This window comes from Furipterus horrens, unplaced genomic scaffold (assembly GCF_987537825.1).
Source record: "Furipterus horrens unplaced genomic scaffold, mFurHor1.1.pri manual_scaffold_13, whole genome shotgun sequence".
NCBI classification, from domain to species: Eukaryota; Metazoa; Chordata; class Mammalia; order Chiroptera; family Furipteridae; genus Furipterus; species Furipterus horrens.
In genome coordinates, this window is record NW_028327183.1 from 4987828 (window position 1) to 5011592 (window position 23765).

General features: G+C 44.5%; 1 pseudogene; it reads left to right on the top strand.

Moving 5' to 3' along the window:
- Positions 1–23156, top strand: part of LOC149993946 (ferritin light chain pseudogene) — a 97798-nt pseudogene extending 74642 nt beyond the window's left edge.
- The last annotated feature ends 609 nt before the right edge of the window (positions 23157–23765 follow it).

Here is a 23765-nt window from a genome sequence, read left to right on the forward strand (position 1 = left end):
CAAATCCACAACCTAATATTATACCTAAAGAACTAAAAAAAAATAAGACCATATCAAACTCAAAGCTAGCAGAAGAAAAGACATAAAGATTTTATCAGCGATAAATAAAATAGAGAAAAATCAGTGAAATCGACATTGGTTTTTTTAAAAGATCAACAAAATTGACAAAACTTTAGCTAGATTGACTAAAAAAAAAGAAGACTCAAATAACTAAAATCAGAAATGAAGGAGGAAATTACTACATATTTAAGAGAACTAAAAAGGATTTTAAGAATATTATAAATAATTATATGCCAACAAAATGAATCATTCATATGAAATGGACAAATTCCTAGACACAGTCTACCAAGACTAAATCATAAAGTAATAGAAAATCTGAATAGACCTCTAACTAGAAAAGAGATTTAATCAGTAATCAAAAACTTTCCAACAACAAAAATCCTGGGACCAGATGGCTTCACTGGTAAATTCTACCAAAAATGTAAAAAAGAACAATTCTGTTCAAACTCTTCTAAAAATTTAAGAGGAGAGAAACTTCCTAACTCATCTATGAAACCAGCGTTACCCTGATAACAAAGCCAAAGATACCACACACATACATACAACACACAACCTACAAAATAGTATCTCTTATAAATAATAATGCCAAAATTCTCAAAAACTACTAGCAAACCAAATTTAGCAGAATTTTTAAAGGATTACATACCAAATGACTAGATCCCTGAACTGCAAAATATATCAACATTCAAAAACCAATCCATATAATACACTACAATGGCAGAATAGAGGGGAAAAATAAACACCATCACCTCAATTGAGTCAGAAAAAGCATCAGACAAAACTTAACACACTGTTATGATAAAAGACTTAACAAACCAGAATTAAAAGGAAATTCCTTCAATATTATAAAGGTCATGTATGGAAAACCCACAGCAAACATCATACTCAACTGGGAAAGACTGAAAGCTTCTGCTGTAAGACAGGGACAGGACAAGGATGCCCACTCTGACCACTTCTAGTCAACATAGTAAGTACTAGAAGTCCTACCTAGAGCACGTAAGCAAGAAAAATAAATAAAAAGGCACACAAGTTGGAGCAGAAGAAGTAAAATGTTCTTTCTTTGCAGATAACATGATCTTATATGTGAAAAACTTGAAAGATTACACACATATAAAACAAAATAAAATAAAATCTATTAGAACTAATAAAGTGATTCAGCAAGTTTCAGGCTGTAAAAACAATTCATAAAAATCAGTTGCATTTCTATACACTAGAAAAAAAATATGAAGAGAAAATTAGTAAAACAAGTCCATTTGTAATAGTATGCAAAAAGATAAAATACTTAGGAATAAACATAACCAAAATGACAAGAGATTTGTATACTGAAAACAACAAAATGTTGCTGAGAGAAATAAAGGAAAACTCAAATGAATCAAGACATCCATGTTTATTGATTGAAAGGTTTAATATCATTAAATGTCAATTCTACCCAATCCAATTCACATATTCAGTGCAATCTTTATCAAAATCCCTGCTTTCTTGCAGAAATGGAAAATTCCACCCTAAAATTCATATGAAACATGAATGGACCTTGAAGAGTCAAAACAATCTTGAAAAAAGAAAAAAGAACACAAGAGATTGATATCCAAAATATATAAAGAACTCCCACAACTCAACAATAACAGAAACTCAGTTGAATAGACCTTTCTCTGGAGAAGATATACTAACAATCCATAAGCATATGAAAGATATTCGGTATCACTGGGCTCTAGGGAAATGCAAACCAAAACCATGAGACACCACTTCACTTCCATTAGGACGGCTCGTATCAAAAAAAAGAAGAAAACAGCAAGAGTTGGCAAGGACATAGGAACATCGGAACCCTTGGCCCTACTGGTGGGAATGTAAAATGATACAGCTGCTGTGAAAAATAGTATGGCAAGTCCTCAAAAAACTTAACTACAGAATTATCACAAGATTTAGCCATTCCATTTCGGGATGTACACCCAAAAGAAGTGAACGCAAAGACTAGAAGAGATATTTGTACACCCATGTTCAAAGCAGCATTACTCACAATAACCAGAGAGAGGAGTAACCCAAGTATCCGTGGACGGATGAATAGATAAAAGAAATTACGGTACATACCTACCACAGACTGTTTATTCTTCAAATTTAAAAAGAAAGGAAATGCTGATACCTGCCACAACATAGATGAAGCTTGAAGACATAAAATACACTATTCTCACAGGGCATGTATTTTGATTCCTCTTCTATGAGGTTTCTAGAGTGGCCACTTTCGTGGAGACAGGACATAGAATAGAGGCTGCCATGGAGCCAGGGCTGAGGCGTTAGCATTGAAGAGGTACCAAGCTTCCGTTGAGGATGATGAAAAGTTCTGGAGATGCTGGTGGTGATGGTCGCACAATGATGTGAATGTACTTCATGGCACAAAACTGTATGCTTAAAATAGTCAAAATGATAAAGCCAGGTTATGTATCTTACCACAATTTTTTAAAAAAATATTTAGTGATTAAATTCTTCTTAAAACATTCTCAACAGTTTACCCGGAAGATTGAATTCTCCTAATTATAGTGGCCATTCCCATATGTTTCTCCCTGCCTATCCTACTGAGATTTATAGTATTACATTTACATGTCGCTTTATTTACATTCTGTAGATGAGCAGGTCTTAAACAGAGCTCTACGGGTTCCTGAAGAGGACTGTGGGTAGATGCTCAGCTTTAAATATCCCTGTGATATTTATAGCTGTGTTGTATCAGCACCGTCTCAAGCATTGTACGTCGGGATCACCTGGATAACCACATCTGACCTGACTACGCCCACACGGTTTCTGCTCCTGTGTTGACACTGGGGGGACCGTGCTGATAGGGACCGATCCGAGGAAGAGTAGTAAGGGACACCCTCGACGTGAAGGCAGCGTGAGCGCCCGCAGTGGTTCGGATGGAGACGTGTGTTGTGAGAGCCGGGCCCTCCCCCGGCCCGCAGGAATGAGGGCACCCCAAGCTGGAAAAGCCCCGCCTGTGGCAGCGCGGCCCAAAGGCGCCCCGTGTGCGGGGACGTGGTGGCTGCGAAACTGCGTTTTCTACCACCTCCAATTAGGGTTGTTAATTGTAGGCCTTTTGATGCGTAGTTTTCTTTTTAATTAACGTGCAAAGTTACTTTGGTATTTATGTGAACAAAAGCCATAAACTTAAGGAGCATATAAAACACTTCGTATTTGTCCTTGTGTATACGTACGTGGGTAACATCATAATAAAGCCATTTTAAACTTGAGAATTTTTTAAATGAAGGGAAAAAAACATATGAAGATTTTGAAACTTGCAGAGAAATTAGTGAGCAGTCGGTGATCCGGGTACAACCCTTATAATTGTCCTCTTAGGTTTGAAACGCCTGTAAGTTTGGAGAAGCCGGATTTAACCGACAAGGAAACATGTGAGACGCAATGGAAATGGATTGTAAATGTCAGCATCATGTTTGATCATACCAAGGTGACCTTAAAATGCCATCTTATCCACTTTAATTTAACAAGGCTGATTTCCTAAAATATCAAATATTTGATATAACCAAGAATATATATTGAACCACTGGAACAAATAGCTGGGAGATATTTCAGTTGTCCCACTTGAAAAGGCAAGACATAGGCAAACCCTCCTCCACACGGACGGGGGCGGGGGGACAAGTGTCCTTACGCGCCCAGTTTCACCTTTCCTGGTCATTGAAAGCTCAGAGTCAGCCTTACCCAGACACAAAGGACGTTTTCCTTTACAGGATTTAATCTAGGGGCCCCTGTCACCCCAAATGCCTACCATCGAGATATCATTCCTCTATTCAGACACCACAGCTCCTCGTTTTTAAAAATGCAGTTTCCCTGGGAAGCACTTACTCATTAAACCCCTAAAATCATAAGGAACAGACATTAATCACATGGTAGGCTGAACATATACAAATGGGAGGACAGTGCTACAATAAATAATGTTTTCGAAGTATCACTTATTGACAGCTAATTCCTTACCAGACACTGTGGGGGCTGGGTGTACTCTCTGATTCCCATATGTCCTTAAAGGGGGTTTCATTTGCCCGTTTCACCAACGAGGAAAGAGAAAATTAAAAGTCACTTGCCCCGTCTCACAGCTCCGAGGCGGAGGAGCCAGGATGTGAACACTGATACACCTCCTCTCCCTTCTCCCCTGTTCTCGAGTCCAGATGATGCTCCCCTCATGTCCCTCCTGCACTGGCCTCAGTGGCTCACCTGGGCTCCGAGCTCCCGGGCACCGTGCCGCCCTCCGCTGGCCAGGATCACCACCCTGGTCCATTTAACATCACAGTTGAGCAAGGAAGGAGGAGGCAGTGGCCAAGGGGATCACCTCTGACCATCAGGCTACACAGCCTCCCTTCTGTGGTGCCCCCAGATGCAAGGTGTCCTGGCTTTCAGAGGAGGAGGAGAAAGAGGCACCCCCACGGCCTTTTTATATGTCAGCCTGGAATAGTTTTCAATGCGTAATGTCCTCCCAGAATGTGTGGCTTTTCCAGAAGTCCTCGGTCTGGTTCTATTTTAGAAGACTTGGGTTAAAGCAAACAGGCAGGGGACGGGAGCGCATATATATTTCTCCTAGTTTGTGAACACTGATGATATCACTTAGCATTGCACCGCTGGACACAATTTGCTGATCGGATTACCCAGTTGCTTTCTAGTTAGCTTTCCACTAGGTACCCACGGGTACACCCTTCTTTCCAAGAGGGATCTCTCAATCTCTCTCTCCACTCCCCCCCACTTCGCCTCCCCCCGCTCTCCTTCCCTCCGCCTCTCTCTCTCCCTCTCTCCTTGCCCCCAACGTGAGGCTCTATTTCCATCTACCTACTTTTCCCCCTGAACGACTATGTTTTCACCTATTTTTTCAACTGTTACAATGAAAGCTTTCAAGTTAAAGAAAATAATGATGTTTTCTTCCCAAAGCCAGCCATTCCCTGATGCAAAGTAACAGTGATACTAAACACTGTAGCGATTGTTATGAAATCGCATTTCTCTGTAGCCTGTTGTCATGGCAGCTAAAGATCAAGACATGCCTGCCACATACAGCAATGTATACTGATCTGAAAGCCTGCTCGGGGAGAAGCATTAAAATGTATCATCAAAAGCGTGTGAAACCGCCGCCTGACAAAGTACAGTATCAGTTATTCAAATCATATTTCTAAAGCAAAGTCCATCATTTATTTCGATGCGTGTTCATTATTTATTCTCCCATGGAGTTACTTTAATTTCCAACACACTGGCGATTTTATTATTTTTCTTGGCGTTCAGAATCTCTGTGCGCCCTTCGTTCAGGCACTAGCCAGCCTAACACCATTGGTGACACCCGAGTCCCTTAGTGAGACCAGATCCCCCGACGGCATTTTCTCTACTGCTTCTTTGTTTGCTGGGTGGGGGGGCCATCTCTTAGGTGCATTTCTCCCTTGGAGGAAAACTGTTTGAAATGTCACCACAGGGCAATTCTCCTTCACCCAGATTGTCATCTCCCTGCAAGATACTGTCCCATATATATCACATTTTCACTTCTCCATGGGGGGTGGGGAGGGAAGTCCAAGAATAAGAAAGAAAGAAGGCGGGGATGCCAAAGAGAAACTAGAAAGAGTTCAGATGCAAATAATTCAGTACAAAATGCCGCTTTTATTAACAATTTGGATGGTGGTTCTTGTCCCTAATCCTCTTCATTGATTATCCCTCCAAATCGCCCAGGGAGACCGCTGCCATTTGGCCAGAGGGAGGCAGAGGCGTGAGGGGGACAAGGGGTGACTTTCACAGAGCAGATCAGCAGGGGCTGGATGGGGGGATGGGGTCGGGATTCTGACATTCCTGGGCATTGTTCTGCCCGTGGCCTGCAGGACGCAGGCCAGAGGAATTTCACTGAGATTAGGGAAAGCCTAACTGACGGCCACTCCTCCTCAGGCCGTTATTGTCATGACACTGCTTTTCCCACAGCTACTCACGTGCACTAGTATCGCGGCCTTGACTTCATGGACCTGTTTTCATCCCGCTCCAGGGTGCTTACATCCTCCCCAATCCTGCCACTTCCAAAGTGGCATTTGCATGTCAAAGGCAGCTAGCGGCCTCCTCCAAGGTCCAGTTTTTCCTCTGAAATTACGCACCCTCATCAAATGTACACATCGACACCTGCCGTGGAAGCGTGCATTCATGTACAATCGCCAGTTCACTGCGTTTGCCCTTATCCTTGCCCAACGCTGACAGACTCTAGCAAACCTGGCCAGGTTGCTGAAAAGCGAAACGGCCGAAAGCTGTGTCTTACAGACCGAGTCTGGGCGTCAGGCGCTCTTCTATGTGTTTTGAACATAATGCTTTACAATAACACACTGAACAAAGTTATTATTATTAACCTCTTGTCCACAGGTTAAGTAGTTTGCCCAATGTCACACACCTAGTAAGTGGCAAAGACAAAATGTGTCCCAGGTTGTGTGGCTCCAGAGACTGTTTGCTTAGCCACTGTGCTAAACCAAACTGTCGCTGTGACACCAAGTGGTTGAGAGTTTAGGCTCTAGCCCTGGCTGGGTAGCTCAGTTGGTTAGAGCATCGTCCTGATACATCAAGGTTGTGGGTTCTATTCCCGGTCAGGGCACATACAAGATTCAACCAATGAATGCATCAATAAGCGGAACAATAAATCGATCTCTCCTCTCTCTCTAAAATCAATCAATAAAAAATATATAAGAGTTTAGGTTCTGGAATCTAACAAACCAAGGTCCATATTTCAGCTGCATGTGTGGTCTTTGATAAATGACCCCACTAGGTGCCAAGTCCCCGTGTTTTAATAATTACTGCTACATTCGCTAACTACCGTCATTAGCACTGTCTGTACCTGGCCCAAAGCAAGATGTCCAAAAATGTCAGCTCTTCGCTCTAAGGAATGAACAAGCTCAGAACAAATGGGCCACAAGGTCAGGCCTGGGGCAGGAGAGAGAAAGAAGAGACCATGGGGGAATGACATGTTCCCCGCACACAGCCCTGGCTCTTCCATGAAAGGGTGGGCAGGGCAGAAGGGGAAGATGGTAGGAGAGATGCTATGACCAGGGACAGAGGAAGCTTTCTCCAGGGAGAGTACACTGGCTGTGTTTTGGACAAATTAAGATAAAGGAGGAGCCCACACAAGACCTACTCTGGAGTTGAGAGACATTCTAGTAAGGAGCTAGTTGGAGGAAGCAGCTTCACAGGGTGACTGAATTAAACACTTTCTTCAGCCGAACAACTAGTCTGGTTCTTTTTTTAAAGATTTTATTTATTTTTTAGAGAGAGGGAAAGGGAGGGAGAAAAAGAGGGAGAGAAACATCAATCGGTTGCCTGTCATAAGCGCACCAACCGGGGACCAAACCGGCAACCTATGGAGGTATGTGCCCTGACTGGGAATCGAACCAGTGACCTTTCACTTTGCAGTACAACACCCAGCCAACTGAGCCACACCAGTCAGGGCTCACTGATCAGTTTTCAAAGTCCTTCGTTGCCTGAATTAAGCAATGCCTTGGTGTAGTGTGACCATGTTTTCCCTTCTATGTCTACTCAAAGCTGGAAGAGTTGAGATTTCTCTTCCAGGAAAGGAAGGTTCTCTCAAAGGAGAACTTGGAAGCAAAATAAAGTCCCAGCTTCTGCGCGGCCAACGTCCCAACGCAGAGAGTCTAGGAGGCACCATCTATTGAAAACGCGACGAGTGCTTTCTAGTCCAAAATACATACCTCGAGACACCACCATGATCTGGAAATTGTCCTGCAGGCCTAGCCTCATGCTGACTCTGCCATCTGTCTGTTTTCCTGAGTCCTGTTCTCAGAAAGCACTGCCATCTTCTCCATGAGTCAAAGACCTAAAGACAAAGAGTCAGAAACCTGGGGCTGAGTCCAGGCTCTGGCACACATTGAATGACCTTGGCCAAGTCATGTCTCTTCCTTGTATGTCTGGTTTCTCAGCTGTAAAATGAAAGCCTCTGATCTGCTTCAGGATTCTATGATTTTTGTGAACTCCTTCTAAGAGAAAGCTAGCCTTTGATCATTAGATACTATACATAGCATGATTTATTACGGGGGGGGGGGCACCATTTTCATGGTTGGTGGTTTTATATGATAATCACCAGTCCCTGGGGACTTGGAATAATTTCACTATCGAAATTTTCCATTATATTAGCATTATAGCTCTGTTTCAACAAGCTTGCTTAAGTAACTTTTCCCTTGCAAATTCACATGATAATAGCATTATAAATGGTATCTCCAAAGACCTGAATTAAAATTGATTTGTCATTGTAATTTCAGCTAATAATGGTATGGTAATGGCATTATAATGAGGAGATCAAAGACTTACACTGAAATTATTTGGCATTGTTATGCTATATTCTAAATGGCTTTAAATAGGCTGCTTTCTACATAGATTTAATACTGCTGTGTCATAGCGATATTGAAAGCTGAGTACAGCTAATGGAACTATCCGTTCCATTCCCCCAAAGGCCGGCTTGGAACGTCTTCGACCCTTTTCATGTCCCGTAAAGGTGAAGTTCAAACAGAGCTTCAATTATAATTCCCTCTACTCAGGCTCTTGGGAAACGGAACCAGAAAGCAAGGATGTTAATACATGTCTAGGTACGCTGCTCTTGGGTGAGGCCGAAGTGAGCCCAGCCATCCTCCTGCAGCAGATGCTGGGGACTGAGCATCCTGCTCTTGGCCAGGACTGGGGCCTGCCGACCAGGAGACAGAAAACAGACCTGAGCCGAGGGGTCCTGCGAGTGGAGACAACACTGCTCTGTCACCGGCGGTCACCGACACCATCAGAATCCTGCCGCATCTGAAATTGAGTGCCTCTTGTCTCTCGTGTGCCCTGTGGTTTTGTAGTTGCCACCCATGTGGGCTTGGAGTGGAGTTCCGTCCTTTGGCGGCTGGTTCTTCGGCTGTGAAACCAGCTCCGTGTCTGTGACTGTTTTGTGTTCATTTCCTTCACAGGGATGTCAATTAAGTGCAATGAAATACAGACTCCGTTCCTGTTTCGTCTGGAGAAGAGTCTAAGGCTCTCACATTATTCTAGTGTAGGGCGCATTATTATTATATTGGGTGACACAGAAACTAACCGTCACAGAGTTCTTACCACATGACAGAGGCGCTACTAAGGGCTTTAAAGAGCGTTGATTCTCATTATCTGTGGCTCTATAAAGTCACCACGAACACCGAGGTAACGAACACGGAGCCACTGTTCCAGCGGAAAGACAGGGCTTGGTTCCTGAGAGCCGATGGTCGCCTTGTGGTCAACCAATCAACAGAGAGCCTTGTTTTCTGGGTGTTTGTGTTTCCAGACACTCACTTAATATATGTTGTGGATTCGTTTGCTTAGAACTCACGGCTGACAGCCCTACCACCCACGCCTGATCAAAGCTCACCCCACACGTGTGTCCTCCGTGGGGCACAGCACACCGCCTTCTGGTGCCGAGGAACCCTGGACAGCATGCAAGGGCCACTTGCAACAGCAAAATCACCTACAGAAAGGACGAAAAATACTAACTGCGTGGCACTAACTACACCTTGGACAGGACGCTGGTTTGGAGCGTGCGAGCTGGACAGAAGGCACAGTGTCATCTCGTGCGATCTCCCCTTGGAACAGGCACTTGGGGCACCGGAAATTTCTCACTACGCATCCATGAACGACCGCCAAACTGCCACAGGCATTGACAGACACGGGATTACAAAGAAGGGCCGGTGCCTGGGCAAATGCGCAAACACAGCATCGATGCCTAACGAGAAGCAGCCTACATAATAACTTCTTTAATCTTTACCTCAAGCCCCGTTAGAGAGGGGCTGTTATTAGGCTCATTGGTAGACGAGGAAACTGAGGCCCAGCAACCTGCTTCATGCTTGGTTTTAATCCAACTGAACTGATAATTCCCTGGGTTTGTTTCTTTTTAAGACTAAAGAAGCCGTATGCACGGTATTTAGTTTAGCTTCGTTTTTGTTGTTGTTGTTGGTGGTGGTGGTGGTTTGGGATTTTTTAGGAGGTTGATTCAGAAGCGTAGTATGGCCCTCATTTTTGAATGAGAAGCAGTATCTGCAGACCCCCAGTTTTTCAGGTTGGGGGGCTAGCGTGTAGAAGATGTAGCAAACACTACTGCTCCAACCCAACTCCATTCCTGCCCCCCTTCTCCTTGGCTGTCAGAGTGCCAACGTTCTGTGTGGCTCTGCCCTGAAGACAAGTCCCCGCCACTGTCCCAAGGGGTAAATCTTGATTAGCATCAGCTAACTGGAGCAATGCCATTTCCCTCATCAAACTGGTTAGGCAAGGGCATATCCTGGGAGCAGATGAGGAGAAGTGAAGGGAAGCAGGCTGCAGAGTTGCAGGGAAAGGTTTTCCTCTCAGTTAAGAGCTGTCTGAAAAGGAAGAACGTCTCCTCTGGCCTCTGGCTGTCGCTGAGTGAGAGCATGTGGCTCAGAACCGCGGTAGCCACCTCGTGACCGTGAGGACACAAACTGGAAGGGCCGCGCTGGAGGACGTTAATGCACAGACTCAAACATTCCTGAAGCCATGCTTCCTCCAGCCCTTCTGCCGTCAGAGATAATAAACCCCTACTTATTTAAGCTGCTTTTAATTGGGTTGTGATTAGTCGAACCTGAGAGTAGCCTAACAAATACAGGAATTTTGCTTGGGAGTCCATTAGAATGGAGAATTGAGAGACACTAAGCACAGAAATTATACAGAGAGAAACACACAGAGGTGGAACCTTATTTAAGAAGCACAATGTATTGGTTGCTAAGAGATGCTGAAAGGATCTAAATATCCAGGGAAACATCCCCTACTCAGAGACAGCTCATAATCTAGTCAGTTGAGAAAACCAAACACAGCCAGTTTAAGAACTCTTGTGCAAAGAACCAGTAGATTCCTTCTAATTCCACCAGCATTGATTCTGAAAGACATGGGCTAGAGGTCTGCTAATGCATTAGACATACCCCCTGTCCTACACAATCTAGTGACGAAAAGTAGACTAAGAGATGTTTAATTCAAGGGATATTGTGGAAAGATGTTTTGGGAGAGAGTTAAGTGAGAGATTAATTTCTTCTGGCAGACGCAGGGAAGCCCCATGTCTCTCCTGCTTAAAATTCTTCTGTGGTTTTCTGTTACACTCCACTCAGAGATATATTGAGCAATTACTCGGGCATTATTCTAAGTGTTGGGACACAACAGTGAACACAATAGAGTCCCTGACCTCATGAAGTAACATTCTGATAAAAGGAAGACAATACAATAAACAAATGAGTCAAGATATCTATGTCAGAGGTGATATTACCAAGAAAAATAAAACAGGGTACCGAGGGGAGGGGTGATGGAATTTCAAGGTGCTGTTTTAGATAGGCTGGTGGGAAATTGGCATTTCAGCAAAAGGCTGAAGGAAATGATGGAGTGAGCTATGTGCAGATACCTTGGGAAAGCATCGGAAGCAGAAGAAACAGCAAGTGCAAAGGCCCTGAGGCAGCGAGCGCCTCGCATACTGGAAGAAAAAAGGAAGCAGGTCAGTGGGCCTGGAACAGAATGAATGATGGGAGAGCTGTGGGAGATCATAGAGGCAGTTGAGGGTAGAGCCAAATTTCCCATGAAGTTAATGAAGCCCTGACGATGTGTTCAGAAAGTCATAAGTTTTGGTATAATCTGAAAATGTGAGCGATCGTAACCATAATCCATTGAGACTGCTCTTTCCACTCTGATGTCGCCATCAGTTCTCCCTTCATAGTGAGAGTTTAAAGAGGCTACAGGTATTAGGCGCCCTGGCTAAGAGGATATTATCTTGGGGATACACCTCGGATGGGGTTAATGAAATGTATCAGGTGATCACAGTCACTCCCATGACTGGCTGTCCCTGAGTAGGAGTGGCTTCCAGGAATCATCCTGCATGGTGACCCGAAGCAGCAGGCCCAGAGGTCCTATGGGCACATACAGAGACCCTACGGAGCCTGCCTCTGCGACTCTGTGAGGAGCGCGGAGAACAAGGGGTTAAACGGAACCCAAAGCTGGTCTTGAGGAAAGTCTCCAGCATCTGATGTGCAAACACATAAGCAGAAGTTTCGGTTCTCGGTGACAAGAATCACAGTGGAAGTATTCTCCCATCAGGAATATATTCAAAAAAGTGAAGAAACTACCGTGATAAATCAACGTGGCTGATGGAATCTCGAGAAACGGGGTTTATCAGACAAGGGCGCACAGCCGACGCGGCGCTGCAAACGGGCGGTGTCTCTGCGCGGAACGGCCCCGCCATCAGCAACAAACAACGGACTTCCAACAGCCATCCCAGAGGAAACGCAGAATTATCTTCCTATTCTCTCTATCAGACATGATACTGTAATATCCTTGAACTATGGAGAGGTATTCAACGTACATGCAGACAAGGAATTTAGGGGGAGAAAATGGGACAGAGGCGGTTCAGTCGGTTCCTTAATAAAAACGTGTTATTTTTCTGGTTTGGTGACGTTTGTGACATGAGTCAGCTTTTTGACTTGTCGTTTGTGGTTTTATTCTCATGCTCCAAATATATCCACTTTCAAATGTTATTTGGTGTTTCTCATTTTGTGTTATTTATCTTAAAGGGAGCCTCCCAACCTGCGTCAGTTCCTAGTCTAGAAAACCCAAGCCGGCAGCGTTTCAAAGTCTTCTGAGGTGCGGTGGGCAGAACCCCAGCGAAGGGTTAGCGGGGTCATTCCAACAGCAAAGGTCAGTAGTGGTCCCCAGACTTGGGCATTTCATGAATCGGTAATATTTTCAAAAAAAAATTTTTTTTGAGGAGCCCTAGTTGAGTAGCTCCATTGGTTAGGGCATCATCCCCCTACACCAAGGTTGCAGGTTCAATCCCCAGTAAGGGCACATAACAAGAAGCAACCGATAAATGCATCGGTAAGTGGAACAATAAATTGATGTTTCTCTTTCTTGCTCTCTCTTCCTCTCTCTCTCTCTCTCTAAAATCAACAAATGATTTTTTTTTATTTTTGAGGAGACCAATATTTTATTGCTTACTTTGAAAATAAAAAGACATATAAATAAGTGTTTAAAACACCTATATCTATTGCAGTCATCTTTTTAAAAAAAATTCTTATACAGAAACATATGGAAGCCTTTATGGTTGAAATTACATAATGTCTACTTTGTCTTAAATGAATCCAACAGGATTTGAGGGAATGATATGAGGTTTAAAAAACAAGATTGGGTGCTGGGTACATGGAGTTCATTACCTAGTCTGTCAATTTTCATAATGAAAGGTGTAAAATATAACCAGATCTAAGACACCCATGAGACTATAAAAGAGAAGACATGTGAATCCTCTAGAATTTGGGTGGCCATAAGTACCATCCTTCATATTAAATAAATGTAATCTTATGAAAAACTTACAATACTGTGCTAATTTTTGTTATGGCTGTTGAAGAATCCATCAGTGAAATTTCAGGCGAAGCTGTGAGGGACCACCTGTGTGGAAGCGGGGTCAGGTTGGCATCTCAAATGGGTCAAGAAAAAAAAAAAAAGTTCTTTGAGTTGTATATCCCAATTTTTTTGTAAGTTTATAGTGAGGGTTTTGTCCCTACGCACACACAATACTGTGCATGTCATATGACTGATCCTTCCGTTTCTTTACCTGAAAAATGGGTATAATAATACGTACTTCACGGTGTTCTTTTAAAGAATTAAATAAGACGACGTGTACATCTGGATGGTAGAAGCATAAGTTGGTGTAACGCCCATAGCATCACAAACTTTACAACGTCTTTACGTTGTGGCCCAGAAATCCTACTCCTGGGAGTTTATCCTGCAATGGTCTTTGCATGCATGTCAGATGACGTGTGCACATGATCTTCATTGCCATGTGGCTCAACAACGTCACCCAGATCTGGTTTCCTCCTTCCTCTCGGTTCTGCCTTCTCCAGGTCAGCTTCCTTTTAAGACTGACTTCCCTCTGTGGGTCTCAAACAGCTTCTGGTCTGCTTCTCCATCAATCGCCAGAAGGAAAATAATCTTATCCCAGGGTCCCAGGATATGGTCCTGACCTTTGTTCTGCTTGGATGGCCTTCAGTCACAGGCCACCGCCTCTGTGCCAATCACTGTGGCCGGAGGACCCGATGCAGTGATGGGCTCAGTATATCAGACGCTCTCCTCCGGGAGCCTGAGAAAGTCTTACCGCAGAAGGACAGGGTTTCCCCAATAGATATTAGGAGCATTGCAAAGGGGAAAGGAAAAGATGTTAGAAAAGCATTCAATACATGTCTACCGTGAAGCTTCATAGCCCTTGCTATCCCATAATGCTTGGTTTGGCAACTGGCTTGGAGCTTCCGGGACACTCTGATCCAGGCCCTAATCAGCGGGGCTGCTCCGGATTTTCCCATCCATGTTTCTGCTCACTGAGCAGATCAATCCTCCACTTACTCATTTTATGATTCAAATTAGTAAGGTCCTTTCAACGGCTTAAATCTCTCCACTGAACAAGCCTGTCTGTTATCTGGAAATATATGATCACATGAACTTATTCAAAACACAACATTTTCTCATTATAATGAGACATGATTATTAATGGCAGAGTGCCCATCAGAAATGAAACTAATCCTTCATTTTACTCAAAATAAATGTGCTCTAAAAAGTACAGAGATGGTAAAATTAATTTGAGAGTAATCAAGTCCTGCATTTTTAATGAATATAATTATGTAATCATTAAATTATTTAATGGGCGTCATTAGGGTTACTTCTGGCTTGGGTGTCACTTTTTTTTAACCCAATTAGCTCAAGTGCTCAAATTAATATTTTATTACTGGTAAGAGTACTCAGCCAAGTCAGGATGAGCATAGCTAGGGTCTCCCTAGCCTTAGCTGGAGGCTGAGCGGGGCCCCCCTTTCCCTAACTGTGGGATTCATTGTATCGATACAAATGCAGCCAATTACAGTTCAAAGAAGTAGCCCAGCCAGGTTCATGGGAAATGTGTGACCTGCTTCCAACCAGAGAGGACACCTATCCGATTCAACTGGGTGGTCCGCAGAAAGCCTTGCAAAAGAGACTTCCCCCAGGGAAAAGCTACCTGGCAGCCCACGTCAGTACTGCATGATTACCAAGAATGGGCCTGAGCATCTTCAAGAAGAGAAGAGATGTAGGCATCTCACAGACCTGGCTTCCAATTCCAGTTTTGCCAGTGGTAGGTTATGTGACCCAAAGCAACTTATGTAACCTCTGGGGGCCTCTGTTTCTTCATCTATAAATGGGGACAATGAGGTAACTATTTTCTAGAGTTCTTTTTGAGGATTAGCAAAAATGTGTACAAAGCATCTGGAATATAGTATTTACTCAGTACGTGGTAGTTATTATTCTTTTTAAAATCGTCAACTGAGGCTATGATTACTGATTTTAGAGAGGGGGGAGGGAGAGGGAGACATTTCCATGTAAGAGAGAAACCTCGATCAGTTGCCTCCCTTACACGCCCCAACGGGGGATCAAACCTACAGCCTAGATATGTGCCCTGACTGGGGAACAAACCCACAACTTATTGGTGTATGAGATCATGCTCTAACCAGCTGAGCCACCAGGCCAGGGTGGTAGTTATTATTCTTGTTATCACAATCAGAAACTCATAATCTTCAAGGATACAAAGGTTAAGACACAGACTAGCCCTGGCTAGGGTGACTCAGTGGATTGAGCATTGACCTGCAAACCAAAGGGTCACTGATTCAATTCCCAGTCAGGGTACATTCCTGGGTTGCAGGCCAGGTCCCCAATTGGGGGTGTGTGAGAGGCAACCACACATTGATGTTTCTCTCTTTCTCTCTCCCTTCCCCTCTAAAATAAATTTTAAAAATCTTTTTAAAAAAAAAAGACACTAACTTTTTCAATCTAAACAGTAATGATAACTCCATAATGATGTGGGATTCTCATTGGCAGGGGTGCAAAAAGAAGAGACACTCCAAAAATAGATTTTTCTTGTAAGAAGACATTATACAATGAAAAGGTATAATGCATACACCTTAATACAAATAATACATCATAATACAAAGAGAGAGGTGGTACCATTTGGGGATTAAGCGCAGGGGGTCTGGAGGCAGACTGCCAAGATACTTAACCTCTTGGAATCTTGGTTTCCTCCTCCAAACTTGAGGGTAATAATAGAATTGAATTGCTGTCAGGGTTGAATTGTAAGAGTATATACAAAGTCAAGTGTGTAGCACACCATGAATACTCCACATATCTTACCTATTGCCACTGTTATTCATTGGTAATGACAGCTGTGTAGAAATATAAGACATCATCAAATGTATTTTCTAGACTTTAAGAAAATAAGTATTTTAAATTCAGACAAAAAGAGAGATTTACCCCATTAAGCCCAAAAACAAATCGTATTCACTCATTTAACAAATATTTATTGGTACTCACTGTGTGTCAAATACTGAATTTAAATGGGTAACAGGAGAGATATTGTAAAATATTAGTCTTGTGACCCTAATCTGGCCTTTCCTACCAGCAAAGTTAGAAAACGTATCTTAACATCTCTCAGAAGGCGGTGACGGGAGAAGGTCACGGGTATGTCACTCAGAAAGCCACCTCGCGTGTTCATACATCAGACAAGCCCTCGGGTCGCTCAGAAACACGGATGCGGAGCTCAGGGTCACAGCCAGCGTGGCCTTTCCGCAGCTTCACACGGCCACACCAGGGACCCAGGGCTTCTGTGCTCTAGGACAGGCTCCCTTCGCTTGTCTGGCCATACCACATCCATTACGGATGTCTAACATCGAAGGGACGCAGCAGAATTTGAATTACACACAGACGTCTAAAGAGAAGTAGCCGAACCTCTCCTCTGTCTCTTTTTTCTTTTCTTTTTCTAAGGGTAAAGAACCAGAAATGCTTTCAGAACTCAGATGAGGTTCCCTAAATCAAATCAGAGGCAGATCTCGGACAGCTGGCTGGTCATTCGTGTTTGGGAGGAAAGGGACTTCTGACAGCCATTGTCTAATGCGACCTAACCCTGCATTGGCCCCCATGTGGCCTCTGACCCAGCAGAAGAAAGGCGGAAGCTCCGTCTTATTGACCTGGGTTGCCAACAGTCATGCTTCCCGAGGTTAATTAAATAAACATTAATTAACGAAGCAGGCACTACATAGTCCTCTACCATCAGTTCTGGGGCTTGATGAAGTCCCAGCTTTCTGACCTTTCGGGTGCTCACACTGCCCCTGTATGAACAAGTTTATGCAAAGCAGAGATCAGAGCAGGATTCTACAACTGCAGGCTAGAATCGTGCCGTCAGAACCCCCCCTAAACCAATGACTGGATGCAGAACTGATTAAGGGTCAGTTCAGGTGACCTCCGTAAAGCTACAGGCCACAAGTCTTACTAGGTTTGTGCGAGGAAGGGGAATGTCTCCAAAGCACACATTTCAGCCCAAGCTTCATAGCTGAAGCTCATTTTGAACATTCATCAAACTAATTAACAGTCCCTAGATTTGCCAATAAAAATCCATTTTTGATACCGGCGTGCTAATGAGCAAATCCATTGCTGGTGACCTAGAAAAGATGGACGGGGAACTTGGAGGATCCACGTCTGGAGTCTGGTTCCCTGTGACAGAGTGTAGCTGCCCTCCCAAGGCAGTGCACGTTGATAGCATGTCTCCTGCTCACCACGCAAATGCACTGGCACATGCCTACTATCCCATTAATTATGCTACGGATTCTAAAAGAACTTTTACAGACATCACAATGTGCTGGGAGGAAGATCACCCGTTGTTATGGGCTTAGAACAAAACAGGCAGGAAGCAGAAACCTCAGGATCAACACCAAGCCCTGTTCTTACTTCTGCATCCTCTATGTTTCAGGGGAAATTTTTCAATTGGAGATGCTGAAATATTCCATTAATTTGGAAGCTATGTAGGTTGTCACACTGTAAAGTAGAAGAGGCTCATAAATTACATTTGGCACTGAAACTCTGGCTAACGTTTTACCCAACAAGTAACAAATTTTTAATGAAGATCTGATAGACCAATATGCTAACAGAGCAGAAGTGTGAAATGGTATAAGCTTCTTGGAAGACCCTTTGGAAATATCTATCAAAATCCTTTGTGGGGAAGGAAAGTGGATACCCTTTGATTCAATAAACTTACACCTTCAAATTCAGCATAAGAAACATTTCAAATGTCCAATAATAGAAAAAACAGTAAAGAAATTATGGTATAGCTGCATTAGAGACTCTTATGTAGTCATTAAAGTCATGTTTAATAAATTTAAAACATGAGAAAAATGCTCATGAAGTAATATTTTATGAAAAAAGTCAACATATAAAACTACAAACATTGTGTGATCCCTATTTTTAATATTTGTGTACACATACTTGTTTAAATATTAGAATACCCCCAAAATATTATTGGCACTCTCATCTCTCTTATTGTAAGTATTGGTGCGGTTACTCTAATCTCTATTTTCTTCTTGTATTGCTATGCGTTTTCCAAATTCAGTCCCATAAACATGCATTTTATCATTATATATAAAAATCCGTATATATGAAGACATTTAAGCATGATGGAGTTCACACTTTGTGCGTGTGCGTGTGTGTATTCTACTACGTTTACATGTTCATTCCCCTTGATGAGATAATTCTAGGTCTAACAACACATGATAAAAATAAGAGACCCAGACCAAATGTATGCTTCCCCGGGTTATATACGGCATTGCTGTGAGTAAAAATGATTGTGCTGTGGATATATTGTACCGATACTTTTATTAACAGGGGATTCTGGTTAAACGGAAAGCCAGATGACAGATGACAAGTGACTCCTTCATAAAGCTGCTGAATTTGCTGCAAAGTACAAAAATCACGCCCCTTAGCACCGCCTGAGGCCCTGGAGATCACCTGCCCCAGTGCTTCCCAAGGCCTTTAAAGCACAGAAGCCTTCGGCATGACATCCTAGGAGACCCCGCGGTGGGTCACGGCCGCAGGGGCGCGGGCGCTCTGGCCGGAGCGAGCGAGCACACGCGGAAGCCCACCGGCTGGCCTCTGCTCCAAGGCTCTGAGCAAAGCCACCTGAAGACCACGCGAGCCAGGGTGGCTGATGGCTTTCACGTGCACTTGTTCCATTTCTCTTTCTTTCCAGCAGACCTAAGTGTTTATGTTTATTAACTGGTTTAGTCCTCACGACGACACCTTGAGGACGATGCTAGTATTACTGGCCCCGTTCGACAGGCGTGGAGACAGAGGCAAGGAGATTCCGAGACCCTTGCTCAGCCAGAGGTTCGATACCAAGCAAGCTGGTTCTAGTCGATACAATTGCTTCCAGCTGCCTCTGGACTACAGCGAGGCGGGGGATTATGAAAGGGAGAAGGAGGTAAGAGGAAAGCAAGGAGGGGTCTCTTATCCTCGCTCTGCCTGGTTTCCCAGGCAGTCTCCAGCGGCCTGAAGCGGCCACTCAATCCGGGGGATCTGCCAGCTCGCCTGCCCGTAGAGCCTGGCCCCGTCCAGCTGCCTGGGAGGCCTGGAGAGACCCCCAGCGCCCAGCTCTAACAAGCGTGCGGAAATGGATGGGTCACGTATAAGCCAATTACAGCCGGCAGCCAGGTTTGGGGAAATCACTTTCCCTGGAACCAATCGGAAGCCCGTTTTGGACATAAAAGGACAGCACATTAGTCTCTGTGGTCAGAAGCAGCTTTCAGGCATTTCACGGTGCAAAGGAAACCGGAGACATTTTGAAATGAGAAAATGGGGGTGCGTCCGAATTGCTCAGTCAAGGCATTTAGAGGGTCTTGAGTGTGACATTGCATACAAGACCTAGTCGCTTGTTCAGGCATGCAGGTAGAAACTGACACGTGTCCATCTAGAACATGCGTGTGTTACTTTCCTTACATGTGTCATTTGATGCTTTTGTAGTTAAGACATGCCATCACGTGTCCATAGAAATGGAGAGGAGGGGAAGCCTGAACAAGTGGAATTCCCAGATAAACTGCAATCTCATTCTGTGCAGTTGGTTAAAGCTCCTTTCCCATCCAAGCTTTTTGCCGGCATCAATTTCAGGAAGTTAAATACACGCACCTGAGATAAAGGCCCATGTCAGAGAATTAGACTCAGCACCAGAGAGTCTGATACCTGGAAGGAGGTAGTGATCATTGCACCCAACTTAGAGGGATCACCACACTGAAACATCTGGGCAAGCTTCAGGGCAAATCTGGCGCAGAGCCAAATTTTTCATCTTAAGATCCTTTTTTTTTTTTTTTTTTTTTTGGTCTGGGACCATGACAATGCCTCTACTTGAATGCAACCAGTAACAGAGAACTCACTTCTCAACATCACTCAATTCAATCCTATACACCTCTAACCGAAAGAAGAAAAAAAACCTGTCTTATATTAGATTTATAACTGCCATCTTGAATACCTCCAATGAGGTCATGACCCCCCAAGGACTGATTGACTCAGATTGTCTCCAAGATGTGCCTTTTGCACCTCAGCAACTCAAGGCCAGAAGCGTAGCCATCACCTGGCCTGACACCTCTGCAGATGGCAAGCCCAATTACAATGTCAAAAGAAGAAGAGGAAATAGAGACGGGGGAAGATGAGAAAGAGGAAGGAGAAGAAAGAGGGAAAGAAAGGAAAAGAAGAGAGAAGGGGAAGAGGAGAAAGAGAGGAAGAGGAGAAAGAATGGAGCTGGATGGTAGCACCGTGTCATGGGACTGTGTGGTCACTTGCTGATTTGCCCTATGAAAGGGGCACGTTGGATCTGGAAGTGTTAGCATCTTCCATAGATATCCAATGGGACCCCTGGCAGTCCTCTACAAAAATCATGGTTTACAAAAATCGGTAGAAGAATAAATACTTAAACTATTCATAATATATTGCCAAGTGAAAGATAGTTATAAAGCAGGAAGGATGTAAATTCATCTTTTAAATCTATGTTATGTATCCCTATCAGAATATTATTTATCAATAAACAGAGATTCATTATCTCTGGGGTGGGGGGGTTCGGTAATGACAAAACCATCTGAATAGATTCCCAAGATGGCAGAGCATGTTGACATCAGAGCTGAGATGAAAATCAAACCCTATAATTGCCAGCCCAGTTGTTCCTAATATTTTACAGGGAAACCTTATTATATTCAGGGGCAGTGTTGCACATATGGGTAATCCCCCACACCAACATATTAGGTGTAAAAGAGCTATTGGCTATCACCAAAAATGAAATCTACTCTTAAAGGATATAGACTTGCCACTCATTGGATTTTCAAACATGTGTATACCTTCATTCGTTCATTTATCTCACACATGCTTTCTGAGCACCTGTATGCACCGGGTACTGTGCCAGGCACTTGCCACATTTGGTTGGGATATTCGATTAGATATGATGTTATTTTTATTTCTCTCTTTTCTAAACATTCCTACTGTCATTCTCTACATTTATAAATCTAAAAAATGTTTAGAAGAACATTCTAAAATAAATAACATTCCATATGCTCTGTAATTTTTTTAAAAGATTTTACTTATTTATTTTTAGAGAGCGGGGAAGGCAGGGAGGAAGAGAGGGAAACATCAGTGTGTGGTTGCTTCTTGTGCGCCCCCAACTGGGGACGTGGGCTGCAACCCAGGCATGTGTCCTGACTGGGAATCGAACCAGCGACTCTTTGGTTCACAGGCCGGTACTGAATCCACTAAGCCATACTAGTCAGGGGTTTTGTTTTGTTTTGTTTTTTAAACTTTCAGAGTAATTGCCATATGTTGGGAGTGTCAAGCTTTCCAAGGAACTCTTGGAGGACAAAGCGCACATTGATCTGTAAGTCCTGATTCAAGTGTGGAAAATGGGTCTCATGATCTTAGCCCGCTTTGTCACCTCCTGAGTACACTCTGCAGCAGCCAAAGGTACTTGGGACCACCCCTCCTAATTCCACAGGAAGTGCCTGGGCCAGAAAGCGCCTTCCTGAAGCCAGCCACAGGGTGTGAGCATCGGGAGAGGCCGCTACTGCTGCCCCGAGCAGTGGGCAGAGTCGTTCCCGCTCACAGAGCTCCCGACAGAGGGAAATGAGCAGTGGTTCCATCAGAGGCCTGAGCAATGAAGGAAGGAAGGAAGGAATGACCAAGTGAACTTCAAGAAAATAAAAAGTGATGGAAGAACGCCAGAGAGGTCTCCTGACCTCCCCTAATCAGAAACCTAATCACTCCGGGCTGCTCTTCCTTAACCCCTGACATGTTACCCTTTGTGGGCCCTGGCTTAGGTCAGGGACCGGCTTGCCAACAGCCCACGGGCCAGAGTCAGCCCACTGCCTGCTCCGTAAATGAGGTTTCGTGGGAACACGGCCGCACCCTGTATTGTCTGTGGGCGCTTCCAGTTACAAAGGCTGAGTTGAATACTTGCAAGAGAGACCCAATGGCCGACACAGCGAAACCATGTCCTACCTGGCCCTCTGCAGAGAAAGTTAGCCAATCCTGCCTTTAAATTACTCTTGTAAAATACCGCTGGGGGCAGCGCCTTCGACGGTCCCCCAGATCTGTCTCTTGCTTCCACAGTGTTTGGACAGAACAGACCCAGGGACGCCCCAGCCTCCCGGCCCCCACCTTCAGAACCACCTCGGTCATCCTCGGCCTCCAAGACCAGCCAACGCCATTTGTTGACATTAACTCCTTATTGCTGAGCAGCCGTGAGCTCCCAGATTTATCAGAATCATTCCACTGAGGCGGAAACTTGTCAACCGCCCGGTCACCCTGCACCTGCTGGCCTCCCACACCTACCTCTCTGGGCTTCCCTTTCCACAGCGACAATGGGTCTCTGAGGGCGTGCGCCACTTCTTCCGTGAGCTGGCCGAGGAGAAGCGCGAGGGAACCCGGTGTCTCTTGAAGATGCAAACCCAAGGTGGCGGCCACACTCTCTTCCAGGACATGCAGAGGCCTTCCCAAGGGGAGTGGGGTGACAGGATGCCACGGAAGGCACCGCGGTCCTGGAGAAGAACCTGACCCAGGCCCTTTTGGACCTGCAGGTCCTGGGTTCTGCCCACACAGACCCTCAGCGCTGTGACTTCCTGGAGAGCCACGTGCTGGGTGAGCAGGTGAACCTCATCAAGAAGATGTGTGACCACGTGGCTCACCTCCACGGGCGGGCCGGCCCCCAGGCTGGGCTGGGCTGGGCCAGTGTCCCCTAGAAAGACTCCCCCTCAAACACCCGCAGGAGCCTGTGGAGCCCGGAGGCCTGGGAGGGGCCCCTCTGCATCCTCTTCATGTCTGGCTTCTGCCTGAGTCTCTCCCTGAAACCACTAGGCAGTCTTTTAACAGCCCTGGACCCAATGGAACAATAAAGCGTTTTGCAACATAAACAAACAAACAAACAAACAAACAAACAAATAGCAATGGAACACCTTGAGCCTATCAGTCGGTTACAGCCCAGTGTGAATTCATTCACCCCCAGGGCACTTGGCGGTTTGGTAAGGGAAAGGATTCAGAGAACTTGGGAATACGAAGTCCTTGGCGGTCCCAGAGAATATCTCAAGGCAGAAAATGAGCACAGAAAGGAAACAATGGGAGACCAGCACACAGATTTCACTTATTTTGCAGTTCTGATTACCCTGAGGTTAAAATGAAGATGAGGCCAAGAACCGATTTAAATAGTGGGAGTGTCCGACGCAATCAAACCCAAATGGTTCTCTTCTTCCAGTAAAAGAAAACCCCACGTTCTGATTTCTCTTCCATGTAGCAGATCCCTCTCTGCTTCCAGACAGGTCACTTTGCTTCCATGCCTCTGTGGCCCGGAGAGT